This window comes from Hirundo rustica, chromosome 1, assembly GCF_015227805.2.
Source record: "Hirundo rustica isolate bHirRus1 chromosome 1, bHirRus1.pri.v3, whole genome shotgun sequence".
In the NCBI taxonomy this organism is placed as follows: Eukaryota; Metazoa; Chordata; class Aves; order Passeriformes; family Hirundinidae; genus Hirundo; species Hirundo rustica.
This window is the reverse complement of record NC_053450.1, coordinates 132026147-132046899: the sequence shown is the minus strand read 5'-3', so window position 1 is coordinate 132046899 and position 20753 is coordinate 132026147. Positions and strand designations below refer to the sequence as shown.

At 39.1% G+C, this 20753-nt stretch overlaps 1 long non-coding RNA gene across 1 annotated transcript; it reads left to right on the top strand.

Annotated features, from left to right (window-relative positions):
* Nucleotides 1-16088: 16088 nt before the first annotated feature.
* On the top strand, nt 16089-19919 carry LOC120758424 (uncharacterized). Its single transcript, XR_005702884.2, has 3 exons — nt 16089-16350; nt 17507-17623; nt 18303-19919. It is a non-coding gene; the product is annotated as an uncharacterized LOC120758424 (long non-coding RNA).
* The last annotated feature ends 834 nt before the right edge of the window (nt 19920-20753 follow it).

Below are 20753 nucleotides of genomic sequence, written 5' to 3'. Positions count from 1 at the left end.
ATTTATTCCATGAAATAAAATTAAGATTTTATTTCATGTAATACTAACAAGGATTTAAAATGACATTTAATGTATTTCAAAAGACTATTTTCTTTCCACAGCTGAATTATTAGTAGGTTTGTACTGAGTTGCAAGGTATCATTATTACTTTTACATCAGTAATGCCTTTCTAACCTCAATTAGCAGAAGATCAGAAGCCACGCTCTGAATCGTTCACTGATATGCAGTTGTCAGCTATGTAAATGACTTTATAAATACATCCTAAAAATGGAAATGGTTTATGTAAATTAACCTGAACCAGCGTGCAAGATTGGAAGTATAAAAAATAACTTGGTGATGTTGGGAAGCATTGCGAAGCATGACTTGGAGAATCAGCTGGTTACTCCGGAGGCAGGAAAGGAGACGTTGCTAATATTTTCAGGAGTGCCAAGGATGGAGAAGGACATCTCATCTGCTCACCCTCTTTCCTTGCAAAGTATTTTTTTCATTCTCAGAGTGTTTCCTCTCTTGTTAAAATAAATAAATAAATAAATAAAATCATTTTAAATATATCCTCACCAACTGGAAAAACCCTTCTACAAATGGAAATAGATTTAAAATTTCACATTCCTTAGTGGTAGCTGTCTCTTATAAAGATTTGGAAAGAAATATAAAAATCCTTGAAACCTTTTACTTTGAAGTATTTGAAAGCTGGTAGACTGACAAGAAGAAATGTAAATATTTTTCCTTCCTTCAACAGTCCTCAATATTTGCTAATATTTGCTATTTTATCTATTATATTAAAGACTTATCATGAGCATCTGCTCTGGATTTGCTTTAATCATTGAGTAGTAATTTCTCACGTGAGAATTTCTCATGTTTCTCATGTGAGATGTTATTACTCCATGTCTTTCAGTAGGTTTAACTCAGTAAAATCTGCAATTGCTGCTCCTAGGACAGTTTTTATTTAGCCCACGTTCATACAGCTTGGGTGGAATTTCTGACCCAAAAGGGATCAAGAAGTATTATTGACCTTAAAGAGCACAGAATTTTAATCCTGAAATGAAAATAAGTGACTGAAAGAGGATCCAAAAAGGAGCAGAAAAATGTCTGATGTGAAGTTTTGTGTTAGGTTTTAGTTTTATACATATGTAATAGTATTAATGAAATTCAATTGTAACAGATACATTTCTCTTCTGTGAGGAACATCTAGACTCTGTCCTAGATGTTTTCTTGAAAGATTTACTCATTCTTTTAAACTATTGATTCAGAAAAGCTGAGAACTTTGTTAAATGAATTACAGTTTGTGTCAAGATATATAAAAACAGAAAACCATAGCTGTCTTAGAAGTTGACCATAAGAGTAGCCTTGTTAGGCCACGGCTGCTTAATAACTATCATTTCATAAAATATGTTTATCTTCTAACTTTTTTGTTAGCATTTTAAAGAAGTTGTCAGTTCACTGCTAAAATATGTCATGTTGATGCATTCCTTATCTTCAATTTGAAAACTTCCCAGATGAACTGAGACATTGCATCAAGTACTACAAATTATTTGTAATGTTAAATTTTCCTAAGTATCAAAAATTGGAACCCTGGAAGGGAAAATGGGACCCCTGGAGGTCAACTGGTCCAACCCCATGCTCAGACTCACAGCTGGAAGGCTGCCAGGACAATGTGCAAAAGGGTTTTGAATATCTCCAAGGATGGGGGGATAGTGTATCAGTTATCTTGTGTCTCTTAATGACTCTACAAGCACTCTGAAAGCAGGCTTAGCATCTTTGAGAAAGCCTCAAGGACACTTTTGACTACTTCAGAACTGTGAAATACACAGTGATTACACTGCTGTACAGAGAGGTTACCTGAGAGTCTGGGTTGAGATTCCTGGAATCTCAAGTGAACTCACTGAAATGGTTTGGTTATGTCTCATGTTTAATATTTGCCTCCTACTGTGTTTCATATGTTTCACTGGGAGAAATCTGCCAACGAATTTCATAAGCAGTTATATTTTTTGAGTTTCAATTGTATTTTCAGTCCAGCCTTTTTATCAAACACACAGTAGTTTGCTGACAGAATTCACTGCTTCGTTTCAAATGCTCCACTTATCACTTGTTTTCTGCTGGATGCTTTATCTATTTTTTAGAAAACACTTAATCTGAGATACCAAACAGCTTTCTTAATACTGAGTTTGTGTTAGTCAATATGGCAACAAATAGAAAGCTTGCACACATCTATTACACCAGACAAATCTGGCAATCAAAAGCTTATTTAGCAGCAATTTCTGGTAGCATCAAGAAATAACACTGATTGTAGGGAAGAGGATTTCTTCAATGTGGAGAAATAAATAACCCTTAATATACAATTTGATTGTATGTAGTTTATTTTCTGCTTTTCTTAAACTATGTCAGTTGGGTTTGTCATTTAATAATGGCACATTTAGAGGGGAAATCAGCTTGTTAGGCTATTTGTTTCTTAGCACAGAACTAGAGCACCTTTCTTTCTTTTGACAGATTTGGACCTTTTATACTGTCTGTATGGTATCCTAGCAGGGACATGTCTGTTACATCTCTTATAAACAATTGTTTAATTGCCATCTGCTAACTACAAAGATCCATGGACCACAAAGATCTACGCATTCAGTGGAAGTTTTAGAAGTAAAGAACTTGCTGAAAACTTACAATCTCATTTTTTCACAGGCCTCCTATGAAATAAAACAGCAGAACTGGTGCAGTACCCCAGTCCAAAGATTAGGGGATGAGGAGGAGTATCCTGTGGTTGTGTCGGCACTGATCATCTAATTTAACTCATTTAGGGCTATGTTCTCAGTTAGGTATGGGTATGCTGGTCTATGAATTTGCACCAGTGTAATCTCTTGAGCTATCACACACAATTAGAAAGTGATAGCTAAGTGTTGCAGAATGACTCACACAAAGCAGGACATGGCAATTCTGGACCCAGCAGCAGCAGCAGTGGGGGTGCAACAATGACAAAACAGGAACCACAGAGGGGGTTCTGGGAGCAGTTTCTGTGCTCAGAAAAAAAGGGTTGCTTGTATTCCCATAGCTGTGACTTGTACATTCAAGCAGTCTGCAAACCAACATAGCGTGGGGGGGCTGTATGTTCAGCAAGTGAAAAGTGCTTCTGGGGCTGTTGTCAGGTCACTCATAAAAAACTAATGGATATAAGTTAATCTGACAAATACATTTAAAATGAGGAAAATGCCCAAACTGGTACTTGAATAAGTAATAATTTAATTTTATTAATAATATTCTGAAATAGTTTTATGAGTGATTAAGAGAGAATTAACAAAAATCATTAAAAATCTCTTTCAGGTCAGTATTCCACAAGGACAAGGCAAAAATAATTGTTTATGAAAATGAGCACCTCAAAGGTGATATATTTGTCTATGGACAGTTGAAAGGATGTGGAACTACAAAATACTACAGACAGAAGTAATTGTAAACCTAGATTGTAATACCCTAGACAGAGGAGTGAAAAAGTTAATCTTTTCATCTCTGCTGAATAAAGATCTTTTTACTGCTACTGTGTGAAAAAGGAAATACATTGTTTCCACTGTTAATATTCAATATCTCACTATTTTACACATCAGAAGTACGCACAGATGTGTGTTAGAGTCCACAAAATATTGTGGGGTTTTGTTAATTTACATTGTGTGGCTCTTTAGAGTCTTTCCAGTGTTTGTCCAATAAATTCAGGAATCATAGCTGATTTATAATTTGTATGTGCTCACGGTCCAGGCTTCTCTCCTCTGTGGTTTACAGAATTATTGCAGCATGCTTCTTGGTGTCAGGCTTCCACATGCAAGGGCAAATAATCTGTACTGAAAAATTCTCACAACATATGAAGAATGTAGAAGGATATATGTATTTCATATATGAGTATCTAAGTAAGTGTTTATGAATTATTTTGTCAGAAAGACCACTGCTTTCCTCAACTGTAAATGTAAATTATACCTCATTTCTCTAGGGTTCACTACTTTTGAGGCCTTTTTCAAATATTTTGTAGAGGGTTAAATGTCTGCTCAGAGTGATCAACAAGTTTACTGTGCACAGGATTGCTTATGCAATATCACACACTGGAATGAGTGTCTCAGTCTGCAGATGCTTGGAGGGCTGGAGGTGTTCTAGGGTGAATTGGCTCATCTTCAGTCCTTACATAGGGCAGCTTACAACTGTGTCTGAAACATCTTGCTGTCTAATAATTTCCTTCACGTTGCATGAATAATGCAAGAATTTTTGGTATTTCTGCATTGTGATGGAAAACAAAAAAAATGAAAGTTTAGAGATTAAAAAAAAAAGAAAAAAAGAAAAAAAGAAAAAAAGAAAAAAAATGTGTCTCTGAAAGAGGGATTTAGGCAATATTTATCTTTCAAATCCCAAACTGCAATTTCAGGAACTTCTCCATAGCTTCTGTCTCATAACACACGTGCTTAAACTCCTATTCCCCCCCAGTCTTCTGGACTCTAAGGACCTTCTACTCAGACTCAGAAACATTTCTGCTTGGACAAGGCTGACCTCCTCAGGATTTTTCAACTTAGAGATCAGATACATAAGATTTTTGGTGACTAGCAGCCAGTACCCTGACATAGCTACTTCTTGTGATTGCTATAAGGAATACTTAATCTGATATTACCACTCGTAGGTTTTATAGCGAATCTAATTTAATTTTTTTTCCCCCCACCTTTGTGTTTTTTTATTTTGGAATGATTTCTGGAGATGTGTTGTAGTAAGTGTGATTTTTTTTTTACTAGAATATCATTGCTTCTTCAGTAGTTTGAAAATACTAGCTAATATATGAGCTCACAAAAAAGCTCCTTCCTCCCACTTTTTTCTTAATAATTCTTGATGATTTTGACAAAGTCTTTGTTCATGGAATATAGGTATCATTTTTAGCATTCTGACTTTTAATGAGCTGAATAAAACATCAGGAGTAATCATTATGAAGACACAGTGACTTTTTAGTTATGAAAATGTGTGTTGCTGGAAGCGTGAAATCTTAGTCACACTGAAGAAATCCTCTGGATTTAGAAGTCCCCTTGTACATAGTTTTCACTCCAGTTTGGGGTATATACCAGCAACTCACTGTGGCAAAAAGCTGGGCTGTCTTGAGTGTCTCAGGGCTTGAGAGCTCATTGGAAAAAAAAATAAATAGATTCTTTGAAGAATATATGTAACAATACCTCAAGTCTGAATGAAAAAAAATATTCTTGATTAGGATCAAGAACACTGTATCTTCTCACAAAGTCAGAAATATACACCACAAAAACAATACATATTTGTCAGACACTAACTTTTACTAATTTAGTTGAATCCACCACTTTTTTCCACTTCCTTCTAACCAAATAATAAATTTCAAGTTTGACAGCTCTCTATATTATGATCTTGAGCACCTTGCAAAATCTGTGGGCATTTAATAAAGTCAAGTCTGACTCAGAAGGTTTTTTTCTTTGATAATTGTTGGTACCTTTGGGTAAGGGAAGTTTTAAAGGTATGACTCTTGTGAAGAAAAACGTGAAAATAGCTATTAAAAATCATTCTTCATGTAACTATGTGTAGTGGTTTTAGTTAAAACCGGGAGGAAACACCAATTAATGTAGTGATTTCATGTTTGCCAGATTCTGTTTGCCAAACTTAGTGTAGGGGTCTTAGTGTTTAAGCTCTTTCTGTGCGAGAAGATTAGGAGAAGCAAAGCAGGCTTAAGCTTAAAAAGAAATAGTTTTATTAACACACACTAAAAGAATGGAAAAGTTGAAAAAAAAAAACCCAGAATGAATCTTCAAAACAGTCTTGCCTTCCCTTAACAAACTGTATAGAGAGACAGAGCCTGCTATTTTCAGTCAGTTTCACAATTTAAACATAATCTTCCATTACTTTGGGAGAGGAGTCTCTCTGGAGTCCCATGGAGACATTCACCACAAGACTAAAACAGTCTTTTGGTTCTCTATGTCACTGCCTGGAGTTTTTGCAGATCGTGCTGTTGCATCCATTAGCAGCCTTTCCCCTGGCTACTCATGGGCCTCTCAGTGTATCTGGGGTACTGTTTAAGAATGCTTCCTCTAATACAAAATAAGGAGTCTCTTCTTTTATCCCTACAATTGTCTCTATTTCAAATGAAATAGAGACCTCCTTTTACCCCAGGAGCCAAGGACTTTAAATCTCTTTCTCTAAAACCATCTTTGTCTCAAAGACTGAGACCCCCTTTTACCCCAGGAGTGAGAGGCTTTAAGATTTCCACTTAAATCTCAATCATACCAATCCCCAACTTTGACTAAAACTAGCATTCCCTCAAACAACATTGAGATGTTAAAAAAACTAGTCCATTTCTCCATAGTTTACACCAGAGAAGTCCGTTTAAAAATGTCCACATGCTCAATGCCTCCTTTCAATAATCTTTATCAGTATTTTCACTTTTGCTCCACTGAGTTCATGCTGTGTGTTTTCTACGTCCACTCTGTCTCTTTCTTCTCCCTCTCAGGGAAGGGTTAGGCCTTGGAAGCTTTATCTTGCCAGAAAAGGTTAAATCTGCCCAGGCCTGCAGTGGCCATGTGATTTTTGCCGGGCAGGAGCAGCAGTCTCTTCCTCACTCAATCTCAGATCGACTGGGCTTTTCCCTTCCACTCTTTTCTTCTCCATCTAGGAATCCCTAGAGCAAAGGAGGGAGGGAAAGCTCTGCCCACCCCTCGGTGACAGTCTGGGTGGCCATGGCCCAACCGGGCCCATAGCTGCTATCAGGGGCCCGGCAGAGATCCCTCCCTGCTCTGGGGGCTCCGAGGCAGTTTTGAAAGTAGTGGATGTTAAGCTGTAACCTCTCCTCCCCCGAAGGAGCCGATGGAGCCCGGCCAGGGCTCGGGCCCGCTCCCCCACAAAGGGCAGGGAAGGGAGCAGCAGGCCCCACTCCATGTTACCTGTTCCCCTGGCCAGGAGGAAAAGGGTCTGGCTTGAACAAAATCAGGCTTTTTAGGGGTACTGCCCAAAGTTGCATTCAACATTCTCAGGGGTCAAAGCAGATGCCAATATCCCAAACTGGCTTCTGATAGGTCCTTGTCCTTTCTAAAAGAACTCCAAAGTCCTGGCAGGGAAACACTCTGCATTTTTCCTTAACTGAAACCTAAACTGTGCCAACCCATGATAGTATGTTAAAAAAAATCTGCTGTTTAAGCTACCATATGGGGAGCCTCCACGTTCAAAAGAGAGGTATTATTTTTGGAAACAGGGAGGCATTAGAAAACCTTATAGAGACAGCGCTTTTGTTTTTTGTCAGATGACTGACTCTAAATGGATAGTCCTATTATAGGAACATCCTCATCTATGTTTGGGGCTCCTTTTGCGGGAGTTTAAATTCCCCGGCATTCAGGTGGTTTTAGAGTCCTGGCCCTCTGCAAAAGCTCTGTGCCAAACGCAGGAAAAGACGGAGTCTTCGAGGTTATGTGCTTCGTTTATTAGTTTTTATCTTACAATTTTCTCAGTGTCCAAAAGATGTTTGCCGCGGCTCGGACATCTGGTGACTCCTCCTGTCTCTGGGCTGTCCTTATCTTTTATACTAATTGCTACGTATTCTTTATTTACTATTTATTACCAATGTCTATCACTATTACTAAAAAGGTCATCTTCACTCTGACCCAATCCTCACTAACTACTTTGTGCCAACGTCACTGCAGAAATGGAGTGAGGGAACAAGAAGGAAGAAGAAGGAGACAACGCCCCAAATTCTCCATCTTGCCCCATTCACTTCAATGCCAAAAATCCCAAACCCACTGTTTTATCACCCTGTGATATACTAAACTACTATTTTTCACACTCTTGTGGCCTGTAAACCTTCTTGCTATGCGAGAAGCCTTTCCCATGGACTGAAATCAAAGCCAGTGTCTCTCTGAGCTCTGGGCTGGGGTCCCAGGCCCCCCTGCCCAGGACTCTGACCCTCCAGGGCAACTGAAGGAATGCCCTGGACTCCAACACCTCTAGATTTCAAATGTGGTAGAAATACCAGATAGTAATAGGAGCTGATTTTGGTTTTTAAAGAAAAAAATTGTTGTTATTTAATTAAACTGAGAAACCATTAAAATAATTCCATTAAATATATTAGCTTTGGGGAGTTTGGGATTTTGTCCATGTATATGTTTTATGAATCCATAAAATAGCCTGTGCTTTTCCTTTGAGTATTATAGTGCATGTTTGTGATAACCGAGCTTATTTAATTTCTCATCAATGTACTTATGATTTCCAAGGTGGGGCTATTCGCAAGTCATTAGGAGCTAACAGCAGGTAAATTAAATACATGTAAAGAGCCACATGGTTCTGCATTTACTTAGAACAGTTGCTCTACAGACGAAAAATGCAAGGCTTGAACAACTCAAAAGAAGTAGTATTGTGTAGGTTTAGAAGTGCTATGTTACAAAACTTCTATCTGGGTTCCTCACCAGCTGGGTGATTTAGGCCCTTCCAGCCCTACCCATTCAGTGATCATAGGCCTGTGATTATCTGGTGACTGTGTTGTGATTGCACTTCTTTTGCCACCAGAATGTGTGAGGAGTGGTTAGTCTCCTGACTGTCTCCACGTGTCTAAAACTGAGCCAGCTGGTTGTGGGTGGGAGTTTCCAGGGCTGAAGGTGAAGCATTAACCCTGGTTTATTTTGGTTTTCTTTCTACTTTTTTTTTTCCCCTCCTGAATATATTGCTTCCCTCTCTATTAGCAGAAAACAGAATGGGATATAGGACAAATGAGTTGTTGCCAAATTTTGTAACCCACAGTCCGGACTAGATTCAGCTGACTATTAGCTGATCCAATTCTGGCTCTAGAGTCTGTTGTAAACAAAAATCATACAAAATCTGGACTTGCACTTTCAATGTTCATGAAGCTCTGTTTTAGCCTGAACTGAAGAATGGTTTACAGCTTTATAACCTGATTAATGTCTGCAGTATGTCCAAATAGAATGTTGGTGGAATATTATTGACAGTACCTGGTATGAGTTCTATGGATGCAGTAAGTTAAGGCACATAATGTACAAATCACTTTTTCAGGCCCATTTAAAATGTCACAGGGAAAAAATAGAATAAAATTCAGAAACCGAGAGTTCCCATCTTTTACCAAATAAGCTGAATTATCTGCGATTAGGGAAGCAAGATTAGCCTCGAACTAAGTATTTTTTCTGGACTGCTTAAACATAATTTGTGGATTCTTTAATAAAACTCAGATATGTTTATTTTGTATGTTTTCATATCTTAAGATTCCAGTAAAAGCAGTAAAGGTGAATACTGAATATAGTACGAAGATTTCAACTGAAATCTTGCTAACGAGGCTTGATTCATGACATTCCATTAGCTGCCTTTTCATAAAGTCTTTCTCTGTTCTTTTTAGCTGTCAGTCTTCCTTTGTTAATCTCAACTAGATATTAAGAAAAAATAAAATGTGGCTTAGAAATGTATACCCTATTATAATTCTGGCATGCAGAGGTGTGCCTGCAGTGAGACGTACATACCCTCAGCAAGCAAAGAAGAGATCTAATTTCATTTGCTCTAATCAACAATGGCTGTGAATCCACTGTGGTTTGGGGCCTAATTAGATGATTGTTAATTGCTTAATGTGTTAAGGAAACGTTCATGATACATAAGAGAATCTTGTGCTGCTGATTTCAAAACCCATGAGTAATCCTCAAGATTAGTAGTGGGATCATGGCTGCCTCAGCTCTATGTAGTATCTTTAAACACATTAGCAAAGCAAGAAGCTGATGAATTATTCTGGGGACAACTCAAGGGGAAAGTGATATTGTCTGTTTCTTGCTCAAGACAGAGCAATAAATGTGGCCTTACTTTGATACTGCAGATTTTTAACTGTCCTCTATCATCTCCTTCAACGTCTGCTTTGTGATTACCCTGCCAGCCATCAGCTAGAAAACATCTAGACTCTGTCTCTTGTTAAATCTGAGAGTAATTATAAAGTACTGGATACTTTGTAAGCTAGAAGGAACTAAATCAAAGGTAAATAAAAGCTATGGGAAATCCAGGAGGAGTAGCAGAAGTTTGTATTGACCAGGAACCTGGAGAGAGGAAAGGATAAATTAGAGGAGCAGAATCAGTATTTCAAGTAGAAAATGGCTCTTAAGCCACTCCTGGATACAGACTGCTATAGGGTAAGTATTTCCACTGTGACATTTAAGGAAGGAGAACAGACCATGTCTTAAAGAGGGGAATTTTCTTTTTTTTGACTCCTTTTCTCATTTTGGAGACAGAGGTGCATAAGGGTTTCCAGAACCAAGAGGCAGGAAAAAGATGAGTTGGGATCAAAAAACTGCTGCCTTATGTAATGCTTGACCTTTTAACCTTGTTTCTAAGTAAGCTGTAATTATAGTCTGATTTATAGAAGAAACAACATTTTGAAACATAAAATAGCTGAATTCTGGTATACAGAATTATGTATTTGATGACCTCAAAACATCTCTTTCAATGTTTTTATTATTTTACTAGAATTAAATACTTTCAGCAAAGTGCATCAGCTTTCATGAGTGCATTTTTTATTTTAGGAATACTTAGAGTTGGAAATAAATAGATTGGTTTTTTTAAGATCTCAGAGTGTGTTGGAGTATGTTCTACATGTGAAGGACCCTGTGTGCTCTTTTGCTACGGAGCTCACAACAAAACACCAGTGTGTTATTTTCAAACCCAGGGGATCACAGAGACTAATGTTCAAATTCGACTGCTTGAAATCAGCATGTACTTAGATCAGCTCATTTATGCACTGTGCTGAAAATTAATTGTTGTAGGTTTTGTGCCAGTATTGGACAGTATGGCCTGATGCTGACCTTCCAGATCTGGTAAATGAAATGCATTTATTTTTCTGAAGAATGCTATGTATAGGCTACTGAGCTCATATGAAGGAAGCAATGTTTTGCATCTCCATAGTCATTTTTAGTAGTGCTTAATTCATGTTCATGTAAACAATTTTGCTGTTTCTTCTGCTCTAATTTCTTCTCAGCACACATCAATGGAAAACTATAATTTAAGAATTCCTAATGCAAAAGATAATATATTTTTTTTAATATTTGGTGTTCAAATATTGTGTCAAATATGGAAAAGTCTCACCATGAAGAGTTTTACAGTTAACAATTAGAGCTGAAATTCACAGTTCAGTTCACTCATAATCAGAAACTTCAAATTCAAGAATTCCCACAGGCTCCTGTGAGAGAAGAATTCCATCATCTTGTACTTGCCTTCTTCTCACTAAAAGTCTTGTAGACAACCCTCTATTTGTGCAAATAACCTCTTACTTGTTTATCAGCATGGGCTGTGATAGATACATTGTGGTTTTTTCAGTGCTTCCCCCTTCTATGCTGAAGCATGGATTGCTGTAAGTCGTCATCTGGGTTTTCTAGCTTTCTAAAGTGCCTTGCTTGAAACCTATATGAAGAAATGATTTTTCATTGTGCTCACCACTCTCTAACAAAAGCAACCTCTACTAAAACTGTTAGGTTGATTGTGGTCTCAGCACATCTACATTTCATCTAAACTGCACCTTCCCAGAGATCACTCTCAGATTCATTCTATCACCTGTGAGACAAAGAAGAGAGAAGTTCAAGAAATGAAGCAGTTCAAATGTCAAAACATATTTTGGAAAGGCAATTGTAACTGATTATTTGTGGTGTTCATGATCACACTGTGGTCAGCAGTGGAAAAAAGCTACTGAGATTAATAATTTCCTCCAAACGATTCAAAATAAACAATTTGAATGTCTCTGGGAAACAGTCATTTGTGGCTGTTTCAATAAGCTTTCAAAACCATGGCCCAAGTCTATTTCACCAGAAACTCCTCAATTTTACTGCCAATTGAGAAAAATCCAGTAACATCAGGATAAAGCACCCTTGAGATTCATTGATTGCTAACAAAGCTGTTAGGTCTATTTAGAGTAGAAACACCTGGGCTATTTTGGTTTTTAAATGCAGAGCATGAAAACATAGCTAACAGATTAAGATGCTCAGCATCTTTGCAAGGTGGGCCCATTAGGAGTGTGCAGAATCACTAATGGCTTACCTTGAGTCAGTAAACATATTTTTATGGTACAACTACTTTTTTCAGTCAACATTATCTAGATATGTGCTCTACTGGTTGCAAAGTATGGGACTTGAGAAGAAGGTCTTGATAGTCACAAAACTGATTCTCCAAAAATGTTCAAAATTACTCCAGATCTAATAGATCAGTCAAATGACAAAAAGAGGATGTATAACAGGGCTGATCAGTGCAGTCGTGCAGCAAAATAATACCCCATAAAGAAAATTCATACTGCGTACAAAAGCAGTGCTCTCTTTCCTCACCAAATTCTTAAACCTTAGGTGTTGCATGAAACTCATTCCAATATTTCTAATTCTAGAACTGCTTTATATAGATACTAATGGTGTAAGCAAGTCTAGCAGAGGCCACTTAGCTGCTCTAAACAAAAATACAAATTCCCGTTGTTGAGTGGCTAAGAGCAGCATGAGCTGTGGACCTTGTGCAAATGCAGTGGGCTCTCATGTGGAAGTTTTGGTCCCATCAGGAACTAGAAAGATATCAAATGTCACTCTGCTAGTGACTAAAATGGTGTCTAACTTGACTTGCTTCACTGGTTAAACTCTTTCTTGAATTTAAATAGCTATTTTCTTCCTAGCTGCACTGTAGAACAACAAAATAGTTGTAATGCCAACTATAAAGACTAACTGAAGTATTGTATTTGTAAACTCAGTAGAACATATTAAATAGACAGCTGTAGTCCAAAATATCTCATATACTCCACTCCAGTCACATCCTGGAGAAGTTGTTTCTTAGTTGTCATAGAATGGTGAGCAGTGGCACATTTCACTAGACCAGGTTGCTCAGAGCCCCATCAAAACTCTCCTCGAACATTCCCAGGGATGCGGGATCTGAACTTCCTGGACAGTTTGTTCCAGGGTCTTACAACCCTCACAGTGAAGAATTTCTTCCTAATATCTTTTCTAAATCTACCTTCTCTCAGTTTAAAGTCATTCCTGCTTGTGAATTACCACTACATCTTCTTGTAGTAAGTTCCAGATTAGTTAATAGTAAAGCCATGATCCTTTATCCCTTCAGTTATGTGCTACAGGTGACAGAATATTGGGGGGGAGGGGGTTGTTTGTTGGTTTGGTTTGCTTTGCTTTGGGGGTTTTTTTATGCTTTCTGACACGTACCAGCTGAGGCATCTTAGAAATTATAAGCCATTCAGAGTCTTAAGTCTTTCTTTTGAAATCATTCAAAAGAAAATTGGTATGCTTCTTACAAAAGAAGATTCCTCACAGAAATTTAAGCAAATAAATATCTGAAATGCTCCACAAATAAGAGCAAAGATAACAGGATTTCAGTTGCATGTAGGCAAATGATTTCTGTGTGTAATAACTGCCTAAACAAATAGGAACTTGAGCATGCGAGTGATAATTATGTATGGTTATGTCTGTTATCTAGCAAACCATGTATCTTGCATGAGTAAGTGCTTTTTGTGTAGCAGCGTATTTGTGTAACCTCTGTATAGGGCCTTTCTTCAGTCTTCTCTGAGCTCGTGGCAGAAGGTTGGTTCACTTCATGTTATTGGGTGCTTGGTACTCTCTGCAGCTTTTGCCCATCTGATTCAATTTGCCTGTTTTTGATAATAAAGTTCCCATTTTTCAATACTTTCTGTAGCAGCCTTTCTAAAGAGGTTTTTTGCAGTTTTATTAGGAAGTAGAGAAAAGGCAAAATGAAGAATAAGAGGTGCCGGTTCTACAAAGCGCTGAGGAGTCCCTGTAAGGGCTTCTGTCTCCACTCAGGACAGCATTACCCTCCTGGGACTGCATCTACATTGTAGCCCTGCTTTAATAAATGCTCTTCTACAGCCTACTATTGCTTGTGAGCAATGAGAGCTTCAATGCCTATTTTGCTTGAAGAGCTCTTGCTGTAGCATTCCATTACATATGGGCTGCCCAGATGTGCTGGAATAATACCAGTCCATGGAACTAATCCCTTTCACACAATAAAGTATAGGTTCTGAATCATGAAACAGATTGAAAGTTGATCTGTACCAAACTTCTCTTGTTTGAAGAAAAACCTTTAATAATGTTAATTTTAATGCTTCTCAACACATAATTTCAAGTGAAATCAAGTCCAGTAACAAGCCCTCAAATAAGTCATAACACATACAGAGCAGGAAAAAAGTGAGGAGTGGGCAGGTATGGTGCTCACCTGTTCCATAAAGGAACGGTGATTCTCCTGTTGTATAAAGAAACTTCTGATGGTGAGCAGTAGCTGCTACCTTCCACTCTTTTAAACCGTTTCTTCCATACCAGGCCAAATCGACTACAGTCAAAGAGTAGAATTAACTGAGTTATGTTGCCATGCTTCAGCTCTGTGGAGGAGGACCTGGGAGTCCTGGTGAACAAGAAACTGCCCCTGAGGCAGCAGCCTCCTTGTAGCCAAAGCCAATGGTAGCCTGGTGTTCACTAGGAAAAACATCAACAACAGGTTGAGGAAGGTGATCCTGCCCCTCTACTCTGCCCTTGTGTGACAACACCTGGAATACTGTATCCAGTTCTGGGCTTCTCAGTAGAAAGGGGGACATTGAGCTCCTGGAATAGGTTGAGCAGCAGACAACAAAAATGATTAAGGGACAAGAGCCTTTCTCTTATGAGGAAAGGCTGAGGGAACTGAATCTGTTCAGCCTTGACAAGACACAACTGAGACCTCATCTGTTGCTTGTCTCTTTCAGAGCCGCTGGCTCTGTTTTTCCCAGGCTAGCTCGAGACTGTGACAAGACAGGAAAACTCCCCTGGGTCCTAAAAACCAGGGGAGTAGTGAAGGAGCTTTTTCTTCCTATCACGAGAGAGACCCCTTTGGTGGCAGAGGAAAGGAGTCAGACTTGACGAAAGGGCGAATCCAAGGCCTTTATTCCAGTCTTTATCCCATCCTGTTCGGATGACTGCCTTGCTCCTGCAGCTCAAGCCAAGTCCTAGCCCAGCCTTATGGTCTGGGCTTATATACAGGGGAGAGGGCTAAAGGAGGGGACAAACCAACACCCAGTGAGGAATAAGGTGGGAGTGGAACAGGGTTGGAGGGACATTCAAAGAAACCAGTGGGAACATCAAGGGAGGAACTTCCTCGGCCCTATCATTTGATGTCCTTCACCTGAACTCTCCAGAAGCTGGGAGGAACAGCCGAATGACAGACAGGGCCCATAGGAGAGGACTGGGAGGAGTGTGGGAGGATTGACAGGGAAGAAGGGGGGCAGGGACAAACCTCAGGATATAACATTTTCCAGGAGAACAGGAGAGTACAGAACAAACCATTACAACTATAATAAGCAACATAAAATACAATGTGAAAACAAATAATGCAATGCAGCACCCATCCATGCCAATTAGTATTGGAAGGGAGGGTGTCAAGAGAGTGGACCAGGCCCTTCTCTGGTGCCAGGCAGGAGGACAAGAGTCAAGAAGCAGAAACCTATGCACAGGAAGTTCCACCTGAACAGGAGGAAGAACTTTTTTACTGTGCAGGTGACCGTGCACTGGAACACATTGTCTAGAAAGTCTCCAGGAGTCTCCCTCACAGGAGATATTCAGGAACTATCTATACACTATCCTGTGCCATGTGCTCTAGGATGACACTGCTAGAGCAGAGATATTAAACCATAAGCTTACCGTGGTCACTTCTAGCTTTGTTGCATTGTGCTCTGTGTTGTTTATTTTCGCATTGTATTGTATGTAATTTATTTTTGTTATAATGTTTTGTTCTGCACTCCCCTCTTCTCCTGAGAAATGATATGTTCCGAGGTTTGTCCCTGCCCCTCTTCCCTGTCGATTCTCTCATATTCCTCCCAGTCCCCTCCTATGGGCCCTGCCTGTCATTCGATTGTTCCTCCCAGCTTCTAGAGAGTTCAGGTAAGCACATTAAGTGATAGGGCAGGAGCCAAGGAACATGGTCTCGTTGGTTTCTTTGAAGGTCCTTCCAACCCTGTTCCACTCCCACCTTGTCCCTCATTGGATGTTGGTTTGTCTCCTCCCTTAGTCCCTCCCTTAGTCCCTCCCCTGCATTTAATCCCAGAGCTTGGTGCCCCGGGCAGCTCAGCTGGAGCAGCTTCCCTGAGGTTAGGATGTCCTCGGGTGGGACTGAATAAACACCTTGGACTTTTTCCTCCAACGGAGTCCGACTCCTTCCTATGTCTTCGGCAAGGTCTCTCCCGTGATAAAGGGAAAACCCCCTTGTCTGCTTCTCTGGTTCCCAAGGTCCAGAGGAGCATTCCCTGTCTGTCTGCAGTGTCAGAGGTAGCTTAGGTGGACGGAGCCACTGCTCCGAGGACACTGCGGCACAGCCTTACCCATTCTACGACTCTGTGGTTCTGTGGTGAGTAACAAACTCTTCCATTCTTAAAGGAAAGTCTGCTGTAGTTTGAAAACTGCATCTCACATTAAATTATTACAGATTAATGAAGCATCTAATTTTAGACTCCAACCATCCAGGTAGGTCCTGAAACTGTTCAGTAGTCTCTGTTGGTATTTTCCTGCATAGACCTATCTCACTCTCCCTGCCGCTCTCTCATCTTGGTGATATTTGCTCCTTTCTTCCTTCACGTGCTAAGTCCTGTACTTCTAAGCTTTGTAAGAAGACTATGGGTCCAGTGTGCCTTCTGGTGGTGTATTGCTCTGTTCTCACAACACTTCTGTGATTCAGCATAACTTCTAGGAAGAGAGCATTACAAAGCATGAGCATTTATCCAGAAACTGCACTTGAGTTTTAATGCTTCCACATCTGTTGTCAGTTGCAATATTCCTGTAGAAGTTGAGCTGAAGGAAATGAGTAAGCACAAACGGGATTTTCATGTCTTGCAGAGAAATTCTCTTTAATTTGAATGTTGACTGTGGCTTTGTGCCAGTACATTGAGCTGTTTTGCACTGCAATGAAGTATAAAAGAGGACCTTAGCTGTATGAAATTGCTCTGGCCTCTTCCACTGTATCATTCTAGGAAAACTGAATTTGGAGGGGAGCTAATTAGTACAAAGACACATGGAGGCTGTCCTCTGTTATGTGTCTGTTATGTGTTATGTGTTAGACCATTTCAAGGTGTGCTTCTCCAAGAAGGGGACAGCTGTTCTCTCTGCAGGAACCATTTCTTTCCAGAAGATATCGGCAGAGAAGGGTAATGCAGGCCTATGAATCTGGTTCTGTTTCAGTGTTTCATCTTCCCGGGTGCTTCACAGTACCACCAACAGTGTGAACTGCCTCAGAATAAAGTGAATCTCACAATGCTTATTGTTTAACAGCTATCCAGAGAAACCTGGGGATATGCATGTTGGATATGTTTCACAGAAGCAGTTAACATTTATATTCTCAGGAATATTTTCAAGAGTATTTATCTTAAAATAAATAACTGTTACATCAAATGATTATGTAATGCTTACAAAGGTAATTGACAGCTATATTTTAATTAGGAATCTCTTAACTTCATGTTTCAACCTAAGTATAGTAATCATTACATTACTGTTTTTTCCCCTTTATATAGCCTCTAAGAAGCTTGATCAACGAACTACTACTTGCAATCACCAACAACTTGACATTTGTAGGAGATTCAGGCTTAATTCTGTACCTGAAGGGCATTGGTGACTTGAATCAGTCCTAGGTAAGTAAACCAGTTTCTGGGCTGTTTTGGAGGTTCTTGGAAATTTAGTTTGGGGGGCCTGACACTGAGGAGTATCTGATGTCACTTGGGATGGGGGAGAGGAAAAACACTTTGAAAGGAGGTCCTATTGGCTCTGAAGCAGGATAACTTCCAGATGCCTTTCTGTCTTTGACAGGACAGGTTTTTCTGCTGCCTAATTTATCTAATGATTCTAAAATTCTGGGATCTCTGAAATGCAATTTTTGTCCATTCACAATGGTAAGAAACCATTGTAGACTTGGTAGAAGTTTTTTTACATGGATACTTGGAATAAGTATAGGTTTTCTTTGACTGTGAGATACTATTTCTGATGGCTTACAATAAATCTCAGAGAAGTGAATGATTATATTCCTGCAGCAGTCTCATACTATTTATTTGAGAAAGCATGAGTTTGTAATTTTGAGCCATATAGCCTTTGCTTTATCCATCCAGATTCTGCGTGGCTCTAGGGAATACAAAAATATTGGACTTTCTGTGGTACCAAGATATAAAAGTATCTAACTGGAAAGCTGAAATAGCATGGATTTAATGAAGAGAAATATCTGAATTCAGCTTGCTCATATTTTAGACATTGCATTTGACTTGTTACTGTGCCTTGTTTTAAACATGCTTCCTAAGCGATGTTTGTGTTTCTCCCTAGGGTTTATTCAACCTCAAGTGAAGTTAACAGCACATCAAGTTCTAAGGATTATTTTTAACCTTTATATTAGTGTTTCATTGCTGCCTGATGAAGCCTCCATCCAATGGAAAAAATTTTCTTCTAACAATTCAAGATCAAATCCTAAATCATTATAGCAGGCCTGGAATGGGTGCACAGCTGGAATGTGAACATCACAGAAATGTATATAGTGAAACGTCTGGAGGTGGCAGAGGGAGCCAGGAGGCTGCTGCTGGCTTCTCAGCAGCCCACTTTGCACCCAGCCATGCCAGAAACCTGGGGACTGCTCTCTGAATTTTCTGCTTGAAAACGGATGAGGACTTGAGACTAGAATTCCTCTCTCTCTCCTGAACGCTTTGCTTTAATGCACCACACCGATACCACTTGAATACCGGAGACTGGCACTTCATATTTTGCATCCTAGTAAAATTAATTGTTCCTGTGTTTGATTTCATTTCCTTGACTCCTAACCTCCAAGTAGAACAAGAAAAACTTAATAGTGTTGGCTATGTAGGCGGAGAAGGGGGATTTATGTGGGTGGAGAAGGTCTTGAAATGAGCCACTCATCTGACAGAAAACAAGAAAACACTTTTTTGGAAAGTTCAGTTTAGTAGTTTAAAAAGTATTTACATATACTGCATCAAAATAAGTTTGTACAGTTGTCAAATATATCTTGAATATTAGATTTTTCATTTCCTCTGATGCTCATTGAGTTCAACTATCCCAAACAAACCTTTAACAACTTCCCCGCTGGAATATAATTTCCTTCTGCTGTGTTACATTCTTTGTTTCATTTTGCAAAATAAACATCTAACTGGAGAGTGGGTGGAGACAGACTGCAATGTATCTTCTAATATTTTGGCCAGTGTTACATCTGCTGGGGATACAATTTGAGGATGGTGGAATTTAGAATTTTGTCCATACTGGAACAGAATTACTTTTTTTCCTTGACATCAATGCACTATGTGTTAAAATATGGAGTAGAACTGTGCTGGTTTATCCTCTTTGTCCTCCAGTGCTTAGTTTCATTTGAAACAAAGTTCTACTACTGATAACCTTGACTGCAAGAAAAGCCTCCCACTTAGATCTTTATGAAGTGTGACATCAGCTTTTATTTAAAGTTCAGATGAGGAGAAAAATCTACTTTTTAGTGGAAACTGAAGGTAGCATCTGATTTTTCCTTGCTGGCAGTAGCACCAAAAACTGTTAGCCTTTACATAGCAAAGTTTTGTGTTTTCTAGGAGCTGACAAATGATGCTTTCACCACCCCTTCAATGCGGGAACAAAACACACGCAATTCATCTGTAATGTAAAATCAAGATCAATACCACAGACTAACTTGGTTCAGCGTACAGCTGATTAGAATTTTATGCCTTTTCTGTCTGAAAATGGTTAAATAGAGAATCCCACTTACAAAACACAGGGTGAGGAAAAATTCTAGATTTATCATTCTTAAAGCTGTAACCTGAGATGTCATCAGGTCCACAGAGGCAGCAGCCCATGATAATACAGGATGTAAGAAAACCACACCATGCTTTTATGTTCTTTCTCTTATTAATATAATGTTTGTGCATTCAGCCTGCCTGAAAACAGTCCCCCTTGGATCCTGGCCTATCTTGTAAAATACTGCTTTGTGGTGGTATTGCAAATACGGGTGTTATCCAAGATCCAATGGTTTAGCAGGTACCATTGCCTTAAATCTTATTGCATTCACAGCCACTGCTATATTCTCTTCCCCATGATGCATTTTTCCTTTTCATATTTAAAATGGAATAATCATATTATGAGTATTGTTTCCAAACTTAATTGGTTTAATTTAGTTAGTTTCTCATTAACTCTGGATCAGAACCTTGCTGCAGCACTGCCTCTACTATGCTTCATTTAATTACATTTAATGCCAATCTCTTTGTTTCCCCAGAGGCTAAATAAACCTGCAGCCAAAGACTCAAAATGAGTAGAGGGCTGCTTTCAGGCAGATTTAGAAGAAATAGATTTAAAGCATACATTGCATCTACTGTTTAGTTTCCTTTCTCTCCATAGGACTGCATGACCCCTTAACCTGGTAGCAGGAAGCCAATCCAACTTAGTATGAAAAACAGCTCTTTCCCTCTGGACAACTAATAACCTGGTTTTGTGGGTGTTTTGGGTTTCCTACTTTCCCTTTTTGCCTGGTCTTTCTACATCGAAATGCTTATTTTAGATGAAGACACGAGTTTTGTTTGGAACATCTGACAAGGAGACATGGTACTGAGCACCTCCACAGAACATGGGGCTATTCAGTTAAATCTTATTTCCACATTTAAATGCTGTAATTGTTCATTTTCTGACAATAGTTACCAGAAGAGTCCAATTTATCAGTTTTCTATTTTCCATAAGCATAAGTTGAATTCTGCCATTCCAATGAGTTCCTATGCTAACCACCATCACTGTGGC